Consider the following 6,961-nt stretch of genomic DNA (forward strand, 5'->3'; position numbering starts at 1 on the left):
AACGACTCCCACACGACGCGCAATAGGCACCAAGAGAGTGTCGCCCCACTCCTACGCCTGTCCCGTCAGCGCCCGCCAACCGTTGTCTAACGGCCTTCCGCGCGCAATAGGCGTCGTTGTCCCGCATGGAAGCCGGACAACTGCCTATTGTGAGTGCTCTAAAACTCTTGCCCAACCAAAAAAACAATTCTTGTAACACGGAGGGAGTATGTATATAGAGTTACATGATTATTAATATGTCTATGTTAGCGTATAGGATCTTATTTGAATTAGATTAATTTATAAAATGGTACTCCCATAGTCCGTCATAAGTAAAACATTCTTTTAATCACAATATATGAGAAAATTGATATTTCATTTAAATAAAGAGATAACATAGTATGCAAGTGAATAAAGTATAAAAATTAATAGAAAATAAAATATGAATAGTGATAAATTAAAATAAAGTAAAAAAAAAAATTGGTTTAAACTTATGTAATATTCTTTTCATCATAAGATATGAGAAAATATGGTGCTTTATTTAAATCAAGAGATAATATAGCATGACATAAAATAAAGTAGAATGAATAAAAATGTAAAGGGCGATAAACTAAAATAGAGTAAAGATATTGTTTTTTTTTTGCTACAAATAAAATGATTCTCTTATACTCTCCTCGTCCATAAAAAATAGGGCAATTGATGTATGCCACGGGTTTTAATGTAAAATTGATAAAGTAAGAGATAAGGGAAAAATGTAAGTGAAAAGTAGTGTTAGTGGAATGATATGTAGGGTTATTATTTGTTGAAAACTTTCCACGGGTTTTAATGTAGAATTGATAAAGTAAGAGATAAGGGAAAAATGTAAGTGAAAATTAGTGTTAGTGGAATGATATGTAGGGTTATTATTTGTTGAAAACTTTCCATAAATAAATGTGCTCTATGTTTTGTGGACGACCAAAAATGGTAAATGTGCCCTATTTTTTGTGGACGGAGAGAATATTAAAATATAACTCGTTTGTATAAGGGATAGTTTAGTAGCTATGTTAATTCTAGATAAACTTATTTAACCTACATTATTGAGCATTTGATAACATAGTTTATTTATCTCTAAAGCCTATGATTAAGGGCGGCCCCGATGAAGCCCAAGATAATAAATACTCATATTACTGATAAATTTCTTGGGCTCCAGGGTCTAATTGTTTGTCTGCATCATTTTTGAAACGTGACAAACCTATGTTCTTACACAAATACACTCATATTAATATATTATTTTTCACAAATATCATATGTTTTATTCAAAACATCCGTTAGCTATAATATGAGAAAGATGATGGGCTTGGCAGCGGAAGCACAAATAAATCAGAGAATTAGATCTATTTAGCAGATTATTTAGACAACATCTATTCGCATAATTATCACATCGTTCACATGTAACTGCTGAAAGCTTGAATTAATACATACTTTGATTAATTGAAACCTAAAACATGCTTTTCTACGGAGATTATATTTTACCTTCTTGAATCTCCAAACAATTGAAGATTGCTAGCTACTTCTCCACGTGATGATCTTCAATACTAGACCACAAATTCTCGAATTATATTTCGATATCAGGGCGGGCTCTGATCTTTTCAAAATATATAGGATCTAAATAAAGAAGACAGAACTTATGTGAGTGCGATATATGTCATTGCTATATCATAGTGTATTTCATTGCTTTTATATGATTCTGCATATGATTGATCTTGCTATAACGCAGGATATTCAGAAGTTGCAATATTTTCGGGATGCTGCCAGAGTATATTGGAGAAAAATGTCTTTAGTAGAATATTTTCTGCATGATTGATATTGTTGTTCATACCTACTATTGTTAGTATTGATTCTAATTTATTTAATTAATTTAAAATTTAAAATTAATGTTTTAAAAATATACTATTAATCTGTGCATAGCACATGCGTGATACTAGTTTTATATAATATTCGTGTCAATATATATACACGGTAGAGGAAGTTTTATTTAGGGGGATACTCATTCAATCATTCCTCCGTTCAAATATTTCTTCTACTACAGAGCACTTAACAAAGAAATTGAAGGAACATGTTATCAAGCTTTTTATTGAAAGATAATTGAGAAGGTTGAAATATAATATCATAATCAGGTGTGTATAAATCATATTTTTAATTTTATATGTTCTATGTATTTCATTGCTATATGTTTAAGTGGAATGAATAATTGGATTATATGATATGTTATTTGATATCAATGCCGGAATATGATATGGATATATGATTGGTGCAATAGATATATTTATATATTATAAAGGAATTATTTGATGAAATTTGTAACTGATGCAATTGATATGTTTACATATAATTTTGGAATGATTTGAATCATGAAACTAAAAAGGATATGTGACAGTGTTGCCTTGGGTCTGACATCAATGAAAATGGACCTACGGGTCATATATACAATGACAATGAGCCTACGGGTCATATATATGTATACAAAGGCAATGGGACCTACGGGTCATATATACAATGACAATGGACCTACGGGTCATATGTATACAATGGTAATGGACCTTCGGGTCATACATATGTATACAAAGGCAATGGGACCTACGGGTCATATATACAATGACAATTGACCTGCGGGTCATATATATATGTACAAAGGCAATGGGACCTTCAGGTCATATACAATGGAATCCCGGGCAGATACCAGACTTGATTTGTCACAGAATAATAAATTGATCAGAGAGGCATATGCATATGGATCTGAGATTGTTCATGATATTTGATGTTGATTTATATGTGCGTATTTAGAATATTTGTAAATAAATCTAATAAATGATAGATTCTGTAATTATAGTATTTGGATGGTGGAATGATTAGTATGTAATTTCTTTACTTTAATTTATATTTTTTTTATTTTAAGTATATATACGTCAGAGGGGTTGGAAAATGACAGTCAATCTTAAATTAGTACTCCCTCCGTCCCAAAATAAGCAAGTCATTTTCCTTTTTGGATGTCCCATAATAAGTGAGTCATTTCTCTTTTTGACAAAAATTCTTCTCTTTTACTTTGTTCTCTCTTCACTCCTCTACTTTTATCTCTCTAATATCTTACTCTCCCCACTTAATTATTTAAATATCAATTCATTAAATCCCGTGTCCAAAAGAAGTGCTTTGCTTATCTTGGGACGGAAGGAGTAACTCCAAATAGCTCGATTAGACTCTCAAAATACCCTCACTCTCAATTAACAATACATTTTTAGGGAGAATTAATTGTAGTGTTAACTAAGTTCGTCTAACATGAAAATCATCTCTGGATTACTTTAGATGCCAAGAAATCATTATAGAATGTGTCACTGAAGCATTATCGAACAACTTAGAATAAAGTTTACATAAACAAACGGATATAAAAAACTAGAATTAAATCCAAAAGAGTTACTGACACATCCCCATAATTCTTATAGTTTAGCTACTCATAGACAAATAACAAAGACTATAAATTAAAGTACAAAACATAAATAAAAGCAAACAAAACCTAATGATGAATTGTTGAGCAATCTCCAATCTCCTGCTGCCTTGCTCTAATATTCAAGAATGGTGGATGGAATGATGAAGGAATTTTATGTGTAGAGAAAGATGAAAAAATAAGGGTTGGAGAAGAGAGAGACACATATGAGCATTGGAGACTCCCTAATTTTGGAGGTTACGAATGATTAATAATATATATGAGGTTATGGGGTATTTATGGGCTTTAAAAAGGTTTGACTTGGTAATTTTTGTGCCTTAGAAGGAATGCAAAAGATTTGGTTTCACAACCTCCGATCGATGACGAGCGGTATGAGCTACGACGACGTCCTAGAGTTGTTGAATGCCCAATTCACGACCATCGTCAATAATAGTATGGGCTTCAATCACCGGGAAGCCTACCACAAACTGAAGGATCACCCAAAATTCCAAATCGGGATTAAGGCGGCAATGGCGCAAGACTCGAGAAGGAAGAGGCTTGGCGGATCCCAGAGTTTAAGCAACGGCTGGCCGGCACCAACCGACTTGACCGAGTCGGTTGAGGTGAGTCAACCCACTCCTCGACGCCCGATCGAAAAGCGGCGAAGGGGAAGGGGAAGACACAGTCGAGCATCTCGCAGGCCGAAGTTAGCATGAAAGGTGAGCTAAGAGTAGCCAACTACGCTACGCTGCACAAGTTCTACAAGTTGTACAAAAAGACACCAGAAGAGCGGATTTGGACGGATATCTGGAATACTATCACGAAGATGAAGAAAAAATTGGGTCTGGATTCCGATGACGATGACGCTTGAGTTAGTATCTTGTAAGTTTTTATCTGTGTTTTCAGTTATTTTTTTCTGTATTTTTTTTAATGTAGGAATTTATTTTTAATTAATTTCGTTTTTTATAATTTATTTGTCTTGAATTTATTCTTATGTATCACATTTTATTTGATAAATAATTAAAAATGAAATATACAAATATTGTTGATGTGGAAATGAAATGGAAAGTGAGATAGGCCCTTGAGATAGACCCTTCCATAGCTAGGAGATAGGCCCTTTAGGCCATCCGCATCCCTATCTCTTAACCATTTCAATACCGTCTCATCTCTTCACTATTCATGGGCTCCACTGTACTTTTCACCCCATCTCTTAACTAAGAGACAACATCTGCATCCCTCTATCTCTTAACCATTTCATCCCTTAACTATTCATACAATTTCATTTTTTATTTTTATTTCCAACAAATTCGATTAATAAAAACACACTTCATTAAATAAAATAAAATTACAATTTAAAATCCTAAAAAAATACATAATTAAAATCCTAAAAAAATAAAAAGGACATAATTTAAAATACAATTTAAAATCCTAAAAATAAATAAAAGAAATTACTCCCCCGGCGAATCATCCCGCGAAGGCGGTAACGGTGGCAGAATACCAAGTTGTCCCGCCAGATACACAATGCCATCATGATGGGCTTGAAATTGGGTAGGCATCATGCGGGAGTGTCCGCCATCGTAGCGGTGAAGTACATGGACATTAGGGAGGTGTTCGACTGCCCTTGGGTGCCTGAGCCCACCTGGCTTGATTCGCCTCGGCCCCCCCTCCCTCTAGCCGCCCTCGCCGCCTTGGTCCCTTGCAGCTGACGTCGTGAGCCTCCTGCAGCGGCTGACGGGCTCCCAACCTCTTCTAAGGCGTTTTCTTCTCCGCCCTCACTAGACGAGTATTGGCCACCCGCCGTCTGCTTCGCGCGTTTTGAGTTCGACGACCAAACATCGACATGTTTGAAATCTTTGGAATTTTCGATTCGATCAAAATGATTGCGGAGCATCTTCAAGTTGCGGCGGCGGGCCCCCTTCGACTTTGTCTCGTTGTAAGCTTAGGTGACCTTTTCCCAAAAATACAAGCGGGTTTGTTGATTCCCGATGATGGATCGTACGAGATGTTGACCCAAGCGTTGTACAGAGCCAACGTCTCCTTGCGGCTGTATGGATGACGGCCTAGATCCTCCTCCTCATTCTCTTCCTCCTCGGCATCGACGTCGCGATTGGCGGAGCCTCGACCGCCTCGTCGCCTTCCTATCGGAAGGTTTTCCAGAGTGTGTTCATCCGGAAAATTCTCCCTAATTTGGGAGTATCTCTGCGTTTGCCCATACCTCGGGGGAGGGGCGGAGGGACGATAGAATGCATCCACATCAAAATGTGGTGTTTGGTACGCCGTCGGCGTCGATGAGCCTTGGGTGCTCGGCGACGAACAAGAATCGGTAGCACCCAAAATGTTGTACATGCCCCCCAGTCTGTCGGATTTTGCACTATTTTAAGGCCCTTATTTGGTATGTTTTTAATGTCTAAATCGCAATTCATGTCCGTATTTTACATGTTTTTATCTATTTTGGTACTTTGACATGTTTTGTGAGAATTGTGCATATTTGAGCCTAAAAGATAGGAAAAAGTCGAAGATGGAGTTCTGGATCGTTCAAGACGCCCAGCGGTCCGCTGCGTGTGTCGCAGCGACCGCTGGCACACAACGACCGTTGTTACGCCTGAAGCGGTCCGCTCCGAAAGAAGTTGTGCTAAAAATCTGAAGATGCCCAGTGACCGCTGGGGAGTGCGCAGTGACCGCTCAAGAAGGTCCCGAAGCCACTGGACTAATTTGCAGCGACCGCTACAACTCATGCAGCGACCTCTACACAAATGGGCAGAAGCTACGGAGAACCCACAACGACTGCTGGCCAAGGCGCAGCGGTCCGCTGCGAAAACGCAATGCACGATTTGACCTAGATTCTCTCCAAATTTTACCAAAATTACCCAACATTTTCCTTCTATCCATAGGATTTGAAATTTCCTCTATATATACCCCCTCAAACCTCTTCATTCGGAGACACTTTTACCTTGCTTTTTGCTTCATAATTCTAGAGCATAATATTTGAGAGATCTTCACTGTGCAAGAGGTTGAAGACGGATTCACGTGAAGATCAAGGCTACAGGATTTTTACCTTTGGGTTTTATCACTTTAGTTCTTATTTTTACATTGCTTTCCCTTCAAACTATGTTTTTAGATTATTCTATCATGTGTAACTAAATTCATAGGATTCTAGGGATGTGTTAGTAACTTTTATTGGTTTATACAATTCATTTTTCTATTTAATATCCGTTTTGTTTATATTTCGTTTCTTCCTTAAGTTATTCTGTAATACTGCATGTTTGAGTGACACATTCGATGCTGATTTGATATAACTTGCTACATAATCGTGAGAGGAGGTTGACGAGTTAAATCCACTTAATAGACACTACAATTAGCTTCCCTTAAAAAAACACTGTTAATTGAGAGTGAGGACTTTTCAAGGGTCTTAGGAGCTTTTAGAAGTTACGTATCTAGAATTGACAACCGTGTTAGTAATCTACGCTTGTACCGCATGGGCGTAACTTTGTGACTCGTTCTATCGAAGTATAAACTGTGCTAGGA

This window comes from Salvia hispanica, chromosome 3 (assembly GCF_023119035.1).
Source record: "Salvia hispanica cultivar TCC Black 2014 chromosome 3, UniMelb_Shisp_WGS_1.0, whole genome shotgun sequence".
NCBI lineage: Eukaryota > Viridiplantae > Streptophyta > Magnoliopsida > Lamiales > Lamiaceae > Salvia > Salvia hispanica.